Source organism: Uranotaenia lowii, chromosome 2 (assembly GCF_029784155.1).
Source record: "Uranotaenia lowii strain MFRU-FL chromosome 2, ASM2978415v1, whole genome shotgun sequence".
Lineage (NCBI taxonomy): Eukaryota > Metazoa > Arthropoda > Insecta > Diptera > Culicidae > Uranotaenia > Uranotaenia lowii.
Window position 1 is genome coordinate 288615472 of NC_073692.1, and position 13805 is coordinate 288629276.

Consider the following 13805-nt stretch of genomic DNA (forward strand, 5'->3'; position numbering starts at 1 on the left):
TAAATGCTCATATGACTTTTCTAAGGAGTATCGTAATATTAAAAGAAAATGTTCACATTATTTAAACTGTATATCTTTACAAATGAGCGGCACACAATAATGTGATTTTTCTCTGATGCTGCGTATGAAATTGAAAAACATATTTCAGGGCTGATTTTTTCCCGAGAGGGGAGCTCAAAGGCAACTCATGAATAGACCGATAATGAATGAATGGTTTTAGCGGAAATAAACAGTTAAGCCGGAAAAAGAATTGGCATGCTATCGCATAGTTTGCACACATGGGTTATGCTTACAGGCTTTGAAGGCATTGGACTGCTCTATTGGAAGCTTACTTAAAGTATTGATGGTGTTATTGAGCGTATTCATCATTTTTTTATGCTTAAACCACACAGTAAACTAAAATTACCGAGTTCGGTAATTTATTTTACAGAACCAGTTCTGTAATTCGAAAATTTTCGGTAATTTATCAGTTTGACATTTCATTTTTACCGAGTTCGGTGAATCGATTCTTGATTTTACGAAGTTCGTTTATTTTATGTAAACAAATAGCTTCGCAGAAAATTTTCGGTAATAAAACACCGAAAACTGTAAATCAGTGTCGCTGTCAACACAAACGTCAAATTTCAGGCGTCCGTTTCTGGCAGCTTTGAGCGCAACTGTCTCTCTCTCTCTGATAACCGCGATGCATAGTGGCATCCCGCTTGCGCTGTAGAGAAAGTAAAGCAGGAAGAACGTATGCGCGTGTGAGATCTGTTCGTTTCCAAAATTTTCGCACACAATGCATTCATTACGTCACTCCAAAAAAACAAACAAGGCACGCGTGGACCCGTCCGTAGAACCAGTAAATGGCCATAACAACAATGAGAAACAAGCGCATCGAGGATGACTACAACGCAATCGATAAAGGCCTAAGTCAAAATAAACTTTTTTTGGCTTAAATTACAATTTTCTACCCTCTGTTCAGCAGAGGCAAGGACAAATTGCAGCATGTACAGTAGGTAGTAGTAGCTGGCGGAAGAAAACTCGTCCAGTTCCTCAGCCTCGATTGCACCAGTTGTCAACAACCGTACCCCAATCACCACCACCAGCGGCAACAGCACCACCAACAAATTCAACAACAGACATCCGGAGAGAAGCGTCCCCTTCCTGACTTCTTGTGTTCTTCTTCTTCCACGGCGGAGCGCACCAGGCGGCGGTCACAATTGCAATGGAACAGAGTGGATAGCACCAAGATTGTCACTGCGATGTCATATTTTGGTAATTAACATTAAGGCGTTCATTTCAAGTTTTTAATTTTTTTAAATTATGTTTTTAGTTATTACTTTCTGTAAGTGTACATCTGGTTCTCGGAACTGCTGGAATACAGATACGAATTATTATCAAGGATTTACTAGTTACGAGGTAATATTTCATTCATTTAAAATAATTTTGGTTCAACATGACATCGTTTGATAGTTGTCTTTTTCATAACTGAGTCATGATAGGATCACAATTTAGAAATCATGTAAAAGTCACAGAATGAAAAATATGGTTTCGAAGATTCTTATTTGGGGATCCGATCGGTATATCTGAAATTACTAGAATGATAAAAAAGCAAAATGAAACGTTAGGATGAAAATACTGGTTTATACATTAGAATTAAATTTCTCAACCAAAACCAATTAGCAAAGTTACACAGAATAAAATAATGACTATTACGTGTCATTGAAACTAATTACTCTTAAAATAATACGACCTGTAATTTAAAAAGCAAGTAATTTTAAATAGATTCACCCGAAAGTAAATCAAAACTAATTAAATTTTACAGTCAATATCCTGTAACAAAAAGATGCAGGAAATTGACCGTGATTTTACATGTCAAAAAAAAATGCGAGTCGTTGAATAACGTGTCGTCACTTGATATTAAATTTTGCACAATAAAATTAAAGGTACCTGGCATCCCTGTTGGGTATCCAAAAGGAAACGTCAAAAAACTTGTTTTGTTTCGGTTTTTTGTTTTGTAGGAGTTGCGATGAACCTGTACAACATCGGGACCACCGGTGTACCGGTGACCAAAAAGGGCAACAAGCAAGGACTGCAGCAAATAGTGTTACGTTTATTCAACATTCCAGAGATATTAAGCATCTATCGGTGAGACATTCATCTTGACCGAAACCAAATCGGTTCTGTTAAATTTGTAATCATATAAATTAATTTCAGGAAACCGTTCAAAATCCTACAAACCTTACTCGTTCCGAAGTGCCAACTTGGAGGAGGAAATCGTTAAAATGGCATTGATAAATGTAGAGAATAATAAGACAAAAAATAAATACTAATTTATATTCATGAACAAACCTATTTCAGTTCACGATATTAAACATGATTAGGTAAATCGAAATAAGCGTTTGATAGAAAGAGAGAAATGGTCTCTTCGTTTAATCACGATAGAGTAGGGAACATGGAAAATTGAACGGCATTCTGGTAAGTACTTTTGGCTCGAACGGTTGTGTTTGAGTTTGTTTTATTAAATTTAAAAGAAATTCACTACAAATGGCGCAGTCGAGCCTCCACCATTTTGAAATAATATAAAACAAAAAGTTCAGTTTAAGTCTAAGAAAAGTGTTGATTTTAAACATATTACAGCTTGATATTATTGGATACAACGAGTGATTCCTTTATACGATAAATAATAAATACTTCCTTGTAAAATGATGCAAACTGTAAATTTGTAGTGCGACTTGGTTCCGGATTATTCGGAGAACCAAAGGGATTTGGTTCCGGATGATTCGGAGAACCTGAGTGACGCCAAGAACTGGTTCCGAAACTTTTCGGAGAACCTAGAATAACAGTTTTGCTAATAAATCTTGGGTAACCGCGTGACTTGGTTCCGGATAATCCAGAGAACTAGAGTGACGCAACAAATCGAAAAATTGTTGAATTTCTGTTGCGACTTAGTTCCGGATGATTCGGAGAACCGAAGTAACAAAAGTGACTACAATAACTGTGCGACTTGGTTCCGGATAATCCGGAGAACCTTAGTGACGCAAAAAAATTGGTTCCGAAATTTTCCAGAAAAACCGAGAATAACATAATTTGTTTGAGAATCTTGGAGAATATTGGAAAGACTTGATTCCGGATAGACTGGAAAACTAGAGTCGAATCGAGAAGTTCTAGAGTTTCTATTGCGACTTGGTTCTAGATAACATTTTGGATAATCTGAAATCATGCAAATAGTAAAACTCGGTTCCGAATAACTTGGGCTACACTCCGAAAGGTCTGAACAAAAAAAAAAGAAAATAGAGTTTTTTTAATGATTTATTGTGTACTGTTACACTGTTTTAAATTTTGAATTCTTATAATCCAGGACCAAGAATAGATAAATCCAGGGCCTTGAATAGGTTAACGTAGAGCCAAGAATAAGTTACGCTAAGAATAGGGTAATCAGGAATTATGGAAAATGTCAAATTCCGTAATGATTTAGATAAACTTACAACATCGAGAAACGATTTCAAAACCTCAAAAGAAATTGATGTGATAGAAATTATTTAATATATATGGTGCTTCTTGGATCCATATTAAGCAGACATCTGAGAATCCGAGAAAATTTAGTGCTGATGTGGTTGACTTTCGGACGAACATCGATTCAAAAGACTCGGTTTTGGAAGATCCAGAGAACCAAGTAAGATCAAGGCATTTTCCGTTATAATTCACGACTCGGTTCCGGACGAACCAATTAGCTTCGAACAAATCTTAATGTTACGGGCGGTTCTTGATGATTCACAGGATCTGGACGACGCCAACAATCGTGCTTTTTTTAGCAACTTGGTTCGGGAAGATCCTAATCTATTTGCTGCCTAAATTTCTGATTTTTGTGCGACAGATTCAGATAAATCCGAACAACAATTTTAAATTCGTTTAGCAAAGAGATTCAACCAAAATTTCGGATTATGTGTGCGTAAATTTACCCCAAATTTAACCCAAACAAACTGAATAAAAGGGTTTTGGATGAATTCAAAATAGAAGTCTGCAGAGTTTAATTTGTTGAAGGCTAGCCATTCTTACTTCAAGGGTAAAATGATTCCAAGACGCTCATCATACCTCTCTTACATTCACGCGTTCAAGACGTTCTGTAGAAAATACGACATTGTTCGTTCTCATCTCATTTAGTTGACTGCACGATGAAACCGCGCTGCTGAATTTAACCATGTTCTTTTGCTGATTTAACGGTATACTACATCTTAAACAAATTGATTGACAATTTGGTTTCGAATGAGACTTTAGTTGTAACGGGTTCGGTTACAAGATTTTCTTAGAGTCTCGACATTTCGTGGAATCAAGCAAATTATAGTAGTGAAAACGGCAACTCAGTTAAGAGAAAACGCAGAATTTGAATCAATGTATGAAGACATCTCCGTATTCCGTATCTATTAATATTTGTTGAAAATATATTTTTACAGAGGGGTATAGAGACGAAGGGCAATGTAGAGAATAATAAGACAAAAAATAAATACTAATTTATATTCATGAACAAACCTATTTCAGTTCACGATATTAAACATGATTAGGTAAATCGAAATAAGCGTTTGATAGAAAGAGAGAAATGGTCTCTTCGTTTAATCACGATAGAGTAGGGAACATGGAAAATTGAACGGCATTCTGTTAAGTACTTTTGGCTCGAACGGTTGTGTTTGAGTTTGTTTTATTAAATTTAAAAGAAATTCACTACAATAAAGAGCATGAAAATTTGTTCCAAAATGTACCCGATCACCCAGGAATCCAGGAACAGGAAATCCATCGAGGTTGAAAAGAATATTTTTTCACCAATCGAAAAACATGAAGGTCAGTTGCAGCGCATCAGGAAGAACAAATTCAACTATGTGTAACGTATGAATGTAGTTTTCCTGATGATAGATAAAATGATTTTGTTATCCTTGGTTACGTTCCAGACACCTGTAAGGATTTCACGAAGAGGCGACGTTATGGATTGTGCAACAAAATTCAAATTCGCGAGTCTCCCTTCCGCCGAAAAACTGAGCGCTGCACAATGAAAACTTTCGGCAACAAAAAATTAACTTCTAGAGCTGGAAAGAATTTGCTATTTAAACATGGAAATCGCTGCTCAAGAAGAAGGAGTCAGCATTAACACATCAGTATCTAGGTTACCAACTCGGAAATTGAGTTTCTCAGGTGGGTGAAATCGTGTTCTTTTATGTTTTCTCTGCTGCTTTATTGGAGAGGCAATAAGAACAGCCTTCATTATGGTGGCAGTCGTAAATTATCTAAAATTATTTTTCATTTATTTCTAGAATGCTGTCCATTGCCGTGTAGCCCAAATAAATGTTTGGTCTTCCCAAGTGATCACCTAGCGTGTATTTAGTTTATATTTCGGACTCTGATAAGAATCGCTGACGATCCTGAATAGTTTTTGAACTGGGGACTACAGCATTAGAATCAGCTTAAAACTTGTACAAACAGGACCAGTTCTGATTCGACCTTCAGGATGCATCAATCGCTGTTTGAAACAATCTAAAGTGTTAGATATCATTTGTTCTGCGTGGCGCATCAGCCAGTGAGGTAGTTCTAGAGAAATTGATCGGAAGGACATAAACACAAACAAATCATGTGGAAGTTATGCAATTGATGATAATGATGATCAGTATGAAACCATTAATCATGTTACGTTTTCGAATAAAACTATTCTGTATTCATGTTGAGACTTTTATTTACTACAAAGATGTATTTTTTTTATCTCAATGGTACTACTTTTCGCTGCGTGTATAAGCCGTTTCTAATAAAAATTATAAAAAAAAATTCTTTTCTTCCAGGTCATTACACAATACTATCTATTTTTGGATTTTATGTAAGATAAAATAGATAAAACAAATTAATGATTTATTTACAATTATTTACAATACTTCAAACATAAAGCGTCTCGGAAGACAAAATTTTTTAGAAGAATAAATTATTATGGACATAAATTTTAGTTAAAATTGCAATTTGTGATAATACTGAACGTTTTTGAAGTTTGCACTAAAGCTTTCTGATTTGAAACTGAGATAACGTTTGACAATCAGTATTCTTAAAAATTGTAAAAATCCACAAAAATTATGTCCATGAATATTTTTTTTCTCTAAAAATTTATTCCTCCGAAAGCTCATATCACATTAATTTCGAACAACGCAGTTTTATATCTGTAACGATCTAAATTTATGTCTAAACAGATGTTTTATTTTTGTGCGTCCAATTTGACATAAATTTACATCATAGATGATATAATATTAGGTCGAATATGCTTTAATATTTATATTTGAGGAGTTATGGCTTGAAGCGTTTCTGTTTTCTTCCGTGTAATTTTATGTCAAAAATGATGCTTCAATTTTGTGCATCCAATTTGACATAAATTTACACCAAAAAATTAATAATATATTAATTTAATTCCTATTTTATATTTTTTAGCTACAGTCAATTTTAATTCATTGATTTCAATAAGGCATGGATCCCGATGGGAAGGTCGAAATCCTGAATTACCGATGTGGTTTATTTCGCACAGCACGAACTTCGATGTGAGATAAAACGAGTCGATTCCAGAAAGTGCTCCATGCAAAAAAAACGTCGTTTTAACTGAGCCTCTTATGCTCATCAGAATGGATATGTTTCGCTTGTAGTGTCGTCTGAAAATGTCAATAATATTTACTGAAAACTGTGAAACGTTCGTAAATGTTTACCGAACATCGTAAAATATTCGGTAATTTCAGTTTTGGTGCATGGCGTATAACGCGAAATGATTCGAGACTCGAGTCATCTCGCGTAATAATTTCACAGAGAACAGAGTTCGAGCTGGAGCTCAACACGTGTGTTTGAATACCCACCTAAGTTTCAAACCAAATGCGTAAGTGGACTAACATACATAAGATGTCGCTACCGGTACACCTATTTTTGTTTTCATTTTTCGACACGCTTAGAAATTAATACTCATCGCTTATCTCAAAGAAGGCCAGTGCAATGTATGACAGTAACACAAATTTCGGTGTAATAAATTTTAAAACATCATGATTTAAAAAAAAAATGCAAATCATATTTCAATCACAATTGAACGCTGTCAGATGCCCCATATTGTTCAAACAATTTTGGCGCTGAATTGAAAGTTGAATTCCAAGTGTTAAAGTATGTGTTGGGATTTTACTATCAGTTAACAGTTTTCTAGAACAGAAAATGTGAACATAAATGTTATAATTGTAAACTATGACTCGATATTCTGGTTGATGTTACCTGAGATCGATATATGAGGACTTGTAACTCAGGGTTAGTAATCAGTAGAAATGATTTAAGTTATTTATAAACATGAGTTACAAGATACCATCAATACCGACCCATAATTGACAATTATAACATTTATGTTCACATTCTCTGTTATAGAAAACTATTTAATGACAGACATACTTTAAAACTTGGAATTCAACTTTCAATTCAGCGCCAATATTGATTGAACAATATGGGGCATATGCTGGGACATATGACAGCGATTAAAGTATGATTGAAATATGATTTGCATTTTTTTTTTAAATCAAGATGTTCTAAAAATTTATCACACAAAAAGTTGTGTTACTCTCATACATTGCAATGGCCTCATTTGAGATAAGCTATGAGTATTAATTTCTAAGCGTGTCGAAAAAATGGAAAAATATGTGTACTGGTAGCGACATCTTATGGATGTTAGTCCACTTACGAATTTGGTTTGAAACTTAGGTGGGTATTCTCACACACGATTTCAACAAATTTTTGTTCGGGGCCCGATGTCTGTTCTCTGTGATAATTTGTGCATCATAAACTCAAATTATCGAATATTTTACGGTGTTCGGTTAAAACTCCTAAATTTGGCAGTTTTCGGTTAATATTACTGGTATTTTCAGACGACACTACAAGCGAAACATATCCATTCTGATGAGCATTAGAGGCTCAGTCAAAACGACGTTATTTTAGCATGGAGCACTTTCTCGAATCGACTCGTGTTATCTCACATCAAAGTTCGTTATTTCGGTAAAAATAAAAAATACCCATTTTTCGGTAAAAAATACCGATTTTTCGGTAAATATTACCGAATTTTCGGTAGTAATTACAGACATATCGGTAAAAATCACCGGATTTTTGGTAAATATTACCGAACTTTTTGAAGTTGTCTGGTAAAATTTACCGGTAATTCGGTGGTAATTACAGATATTTCGGTAAACTCTACAGATTTTTCGGTAAATATTACCGATATTTTACAGTTTTTTCGGTAAAAATGATCCATATTTCGATTATAATTACGGTATTTCGGTAAAAATTTTAGGGATTTCGGTAAAAATTTTAGGGATTTCGGTAAAAATTTTAGGGATTTCGGTTAGAGTTTTAGGTATTTCGGTAATAATTACAGGTGTTTCGGTGAACTGTACCGGTTGCTCGGTTCATATAACCGAGCTTTATAGTATTATGGTTAAAAATGACCGACCTTTCGGTAATAATTAAAGACATTTCGGTTCAACAGTACCGGTTTTCGGTAATATAACGAGCTGTCATGTTAACAACTGTCAATATTTTGACAGATGATCTGCCGAGTTTTGGTTATTTTTTACCGAAAAAGGTCCGTAATATTTGACAGCTGTCACTCCTCGGCCATGAAAAAATTACCGAACAGTTTAACGAACTCCACATGTTAGGATTTCGGTAAAATAATTACCGAACTCGGTAATTTTAGTTTACTGTGCAACTTCAATTTATTCATGCAATATTTGTTTCTACACACTAAGTTTGCAACTATTCCTCTCGAGATAATAACCACAGGGGATTGGCTTTATTTTCTCGAAATTCTATTGATAACCCATCCGAATCTCGAGACATTTTATTTACCCTGTGACTTCGAATGAAATTCCTACGAATCCAAAGAAACTCCAACAAACGTCATCAATTCAAGACAGTGTTTTCCTGAACCACGCTAGACGCGTTGGACTTGAAAATTTAACCGCGAAAAAAATTAAACGTGTCATCCTTTTTTGCGGTTGCCGTTCATTGCTGTTGATTTTATTCCGTAGTCGGTTTTTGCGTAGAGTAGTGGCAGAGGCTGATTCTGGCACAGTATTCCTATATTTTTGTTCTGAAAATTTCAACTTTCCTTTTTATACGTTCTCAATAAACTAAATTACGAAATTAGTTATGATTAAAAGTAAAGTTTGAAAAAATACTCTTAAAACAGTGTAGAACTGCAGAAATACTAAGTGGTCACCTGGAGTTGGTTCTAACTATAGATTGTTTGCGTACGATTAATTTGAGACCCTCCACACAGAAAAAAATAATTGCTGTAAAATTACGGCAAATATCCTGTAACAAAAAGGAGCAGGACATTTATCGTAATTTTACAGGACGAAAAAAAATCACGCAGCATTTATTTCTACGAGTGCATATTATTTTACAGGCTGCTTTTAAATTACAGTACTGTAAAATTTTGATTCATTTATTTTTTTAAGTTCGATTTGTTCATGGTTTTTCGAAAATAGTTTTAATTAAGATTACAAAATAAACCAAATCAGATAAAATCGAGAAGAAAAACTTTATTCTTAATTTATTTATACAATATGTGAACATTTTAAAAACAATATAATAATAATTCCACTTTATAGTTGTTTCTACTTAACATATAGTTGTCATAATATCACACCTTGATTTTTAACGTTCCTTACAAGTGTTTCTGTTCCTTTTAAGATTGGATAACCAATGATGATGCTTCTGCTGTAATGGCGATATCAAATATTTTCCAGCGAATAGATCGCATCTGGAAACTGTTTACGACGTCCGACGATGTCTGACCGGCCTCACAACCTGTGAAAATAGAATTCTAAATATTAGGAATACAAACCATCTACATTGCTTTCAGGTTGGAATTAGTATGATGGCTAGTTTAAATAAGCTTGCAACAGTAATTTGAATAAAGGTTTTATGAGGATATCATAATCAATCAAAGTATTATGGATCAACTTAATTTACCAACTAACATCAAAAATACAAATTATAAATAAGCTCAATAGCTACTCCAAGTAAAAGTTGAAGTCTAAATAAAACTAGATAAACAAAGCTTTTCTAGTCGTCTCTTTGGTTCTTGTGCTTTCGATTGAACCAAATTTTTTTTTTCATGTAGTTTCTGACCAAAATATTTTCAACCCAGCACCTAATTTCACTTTGCAGTCAGACTTACGACTTCCGAATTTACTTCCTACAAATAAAAGTGAAATAACAGATTGTTAGAAGTCTGTATTTTGTTGCTAGTTCACCAGTGTTTCTAAAAATTTCATTTAAATGTGCAATATTTACGTCCTCGAATCAGTAAAGGATTAAAAGCAAAATTTTTTTTAATTAGGTAAGGCTAAATCTTTTTCTTTTGAAAATACATAAAATCGCATTTACCTTCGACCATCCAGAGCCAAATCCAGTGGATAAATCAGAAGATCCAAGTCATCGACCAGTAGAGCTGTTCCCACACATGTTACCCAAATCTTCCTTAAATTCGATCAAAAACGTATCATCATGTGGCCATATTAGCGAGTCAAAACTGATCCTATATGTTTCAGGAAAAAGGTTTTAATTATTTACACTTTTCAGTGGAATGCAGCTTGATTATTACCTGTCCATGTTTTGTAGTTAATACAATCTGATTTCAAACGATCACATCCAGGCTTTGAAAAAAAACATTACGCACTCGTAATTGTTTTATTATTGATAAACCTCATCAGCAAGGGTTTTCAAATCCGATTTGTTGTAACGGGGTTTTTATAAATTCCAGCTCTTAGCTGAGCAACAACTACCGATTGCGACAATTCTCCAATTTTATCCAGATTGGTCATCTGTTTCCATCGTAGAGCACCACCTGCAACGGATTTAATAACAAAAAAACACGAAAATAAATTTTATAAAATGATGCCAAGTAAAGAAACTGTACTGTACACTGTACTCGAGACGCATTCAACTGCTGTCAAAATTTTTGGATTTGGCTTCCGGTGCTGCGCCGGTTTCCAGATACAGACTCAAGACTTATTCAATCAGAATTCGATGATTAACTGTATCTCGGATGGAAGCAATTCCTGGCACTTTTTAACTGTTAATGTTGAGAATAGAATAAAGAAAAAAACGTCATTCACGTTTCAGAAAAAAACCACTTTCGCAAACTTACCGCATTTTCTAAGTTAATGGAAATTCGACACGCCACAATGCGACCATCATCTTCACAACTTCCTGCTTCCGGTAAGCCCGCTGCTCGCAGATTTGTGCTAATCCGGGTTGCCTCCGCTGCATTTTCAACCACCACTGCGTAGTTCAAACGTAAACAAACTACACGCTAGAAACTATTAAACCATTTACGATTCAAAAATAACCATTTTTGACCTTTTCCCGGGAAATGTCATTTTATGAGTTCTTCATGAGAAGTCATAAAATGACTTCTTAGGGAGAAGTTCGAATATGGTTATTTTTCAACCGAATGGGATTCTGGAGGAGAAGTTGAAAAATGGTTATTTTTCAACCGAAATTCAAATGAGTTAGATTTTTAGATTCATGAGGATTTGTCATAAAATTTTCGATAAATATCGTCATTTTTCGTTCAATCGCAAAATCACAGAAACCGAAGAAAGAGTAGTGATAATATTTAGTATATTTTTGTTCTAAATATTTTTTTTGGCGACAGAAATCAAAGTCCTTCTGGGACGGTACATTGTTTTCGTGCCAGCTGTTGTAGAACATGCTGACTACAAACTATTCCCTGAAGCTTGCTGTTGGGCCTAGACAAGTGGAAGCCTTCAAACGGATTGGCTGACTGAAGGACGTTCTTTTTAGGTGCTTTCAAATTAATTGGGGCCGGATGATTGTTGGTAATGTTGGCACCGGTAGCTGGTACAGGAGGTGAAGCCATCATCGGTGAACGTGGCGCAGGAGGAAGTAGCTTGTAGAGTTGATGATTCGGCTCCTGGAAGTAGCGTATGGGGTACCAAAAAAAGATGAGGACTGTATCGCTGATCGGCAGCGAAGCCAAACAGGAAACGCTAACAACTGCGCTGGAAGTGGTGGTCTGTTATGCTTTTGATGACAATTGTGCTAACACTAGAATTTCGACGTCCTAAAATTAAATAAAATATTTTAAAAGAAAATCGTAAATATATATGTCAGAAAATATTTTACCAATTTTTGTTCTAAACGGGAGTACTTGTTTGATTGCCCTCGGAGTCTTCTTGGCAGGGACACATGATTTTGTTGCGGTCTTTAAAGCATGCAGTTAAAGGTGGTTAAAGCCCCAGGAGATATTTTACTTCCGATTCGATGGAATTGTCGGAATGAGATTTCATCTTTTTCCGCAAGGCATCGAAACCTTGAAAGTATCCGGAGTGGTAGACATTAAGTTGAATTTTAGAAGGGTGACGGCAAACAAATCTATCACGTCGAATTTTCGCATTTCGGTATCCAGCTGCTCGTCCGGAAGTTATCATGATTTGTCATCCTGAAATGGCATAAGCAATACCGGAACTGCTGACGATCCACATATTGAGAAGAATACAAACCTCATGGCTTCTCTGGCCTGCCAGCGGTAGCCCGCTGTAGGATGTAGGGCATTTTTATGATTCTAAACAGGATGGCCATAGTACCTGATAGCTGACTATGAGAGGAAGAATGGTATTGAAGATTGGCCATAAGTTTCCTACAAATAAATTTTGTTACCTGTCGAACTCAAGGATAATATTAGCAATGAATTACCTTCCAGCAGCGGGTGTGCTATGTTATTTGATCCTAAAATTGAAATACTTTTAACCCTTCCGGTGAAATCCATCCGATATCGGATAAAAAACTTCCGAACAACGCGTACAACTTTGCCATTATACAATGTTTTTTTTCGATTGAGGTTAAATTTTCATTCTTTTTTTGGTTAATAACCGAAAAGTTGGAATATGGTTAAAATTGAAACATGAAATATTTAGGAAAAATAACCATATTGGCAGTTCTGCAGAAAAAACTAAGAAATGGTTACTTTTCATTCGAAAATGGTTAAATAAAAATGAGCGTGTATCCGCGCACTTGACGCGCGTTTTGACGTTTTTGTTTTTACACCTAACTGGGATGCCAGTCGCACTTTAATTCTATTTTTTGGAATTGAAAATTATTGGACGACGCGTAGTTTATCTGGCACGTAATTATTTTCGGACAGTAAAATTGCGGCAAATGTCATGCTCTTTTTTGTAACAGGACATTTACTGTAATATTCAAAGATTTTCATTTAAAACTCCATGTTTTTTTAATTACAGGCCGCTTTATTTTACAGGTCATCGTTTTCAATGACACGTAATAGTCATTATTTTTTTCTGTGTAACTTATAAAATATGGTTGTTTTTTATATGTTCTGGATTTATGCTGAAACACTGACAAGAGAGCCCCTCCCCTGTCCTTACCTTCACACCCTGCTGAATGGAGGTCGTGATTTTTAATAATCATACCTATTTTGTTCGTTCCCGAAAAACCTCTTATATCAAATATAGTTCCATTGGTTGATAAGTTTTTAAGCTTTACAACAAAATTTATATGGAGCCACCTCCTTTCTTTCCCTCTCTACACTGTAAAGCGTAAGGATCTATAACAATCGTAGAAACATATCTCGTAACCAAGTACCTTTCCATGCCATATTTTTTTTCCATTTGTTGGCTTCATTAGCATAAATTGAGAACTGATGCTAACACAATTGTATTGGGCTCACCTCCCTCCTCCAATGTACCTACTCACTGAAAGGAGGATGGTGTGTCAGATAATCATAGAATCATACC

At 35.1% G+C, this 13805-nt stretch overlaps 3 long non-coding RNA genes across 5 annotated transcripts; 1 reads left to right on the plus strand and 2 right to left on the minus strand.

Moving 5' to 3' along the window:
* The first annotated feature begins 564 nt into the window (after nt 1-564).
* LOC129749335 (uncharacterized) lies at nt 565-2532 on the plus strand. Of its 2 annotated transcripts, XR_008738020.1 has the most exons (5): nt 565-1257; nt 1316-1401; nt 2004-2130; nt 2200-2282; nt 2344-2532. It is a non-coding gene; the product is annotated as an uncharacterized LOC129749335 (long non-coding RNA). The 2 variants fall into 2 exon arrangements; XR_008738019.1 differs by lacking the exon at nt 2344-2532 and having other exon boundaries at nt 2200-2324.
* Nucleotides 2533-9543: 7011 nt separating this feature from the next.
* On the minus strand, nt 9544-10921 carry LOC129749336 (uncharacterized). The gene is made up of 3 exons (XR_008738021.1): nt 10631-10921; nt 10414-10564; nt 9544-9831 (listed from the first exon to the last, which is right to left on the minus strand). It is a non-coding gene; the product is annotated as an uncharacterized LOC129749336 (long non-coding RNA).
* Nucleotides 10922-10955: 34 nt separating this feature from the next.
* On the minus strand, nt 10956-13032 carry LOC129749337 (uncharacterized). Of its 2 annotated transcripts, none has more exons than XR_008738023.1 (3): nt 12555-13032; nt 11177-12493; nt 10956-11101 (listed from the first exon to the last, which is right to left on the minus strand). It is a non-coding gene; the product is annotated as an uncharacterized LOC129749337 (long non-coding RNA). The 2 variants fall into 2 exon arrangements; XR_008738022.1 differs by having other exon boundaries at nt 11177-12115; nt 12178-13032.
* Nucleotides 13033-13805: the final 773 nt, after the last annotated feature.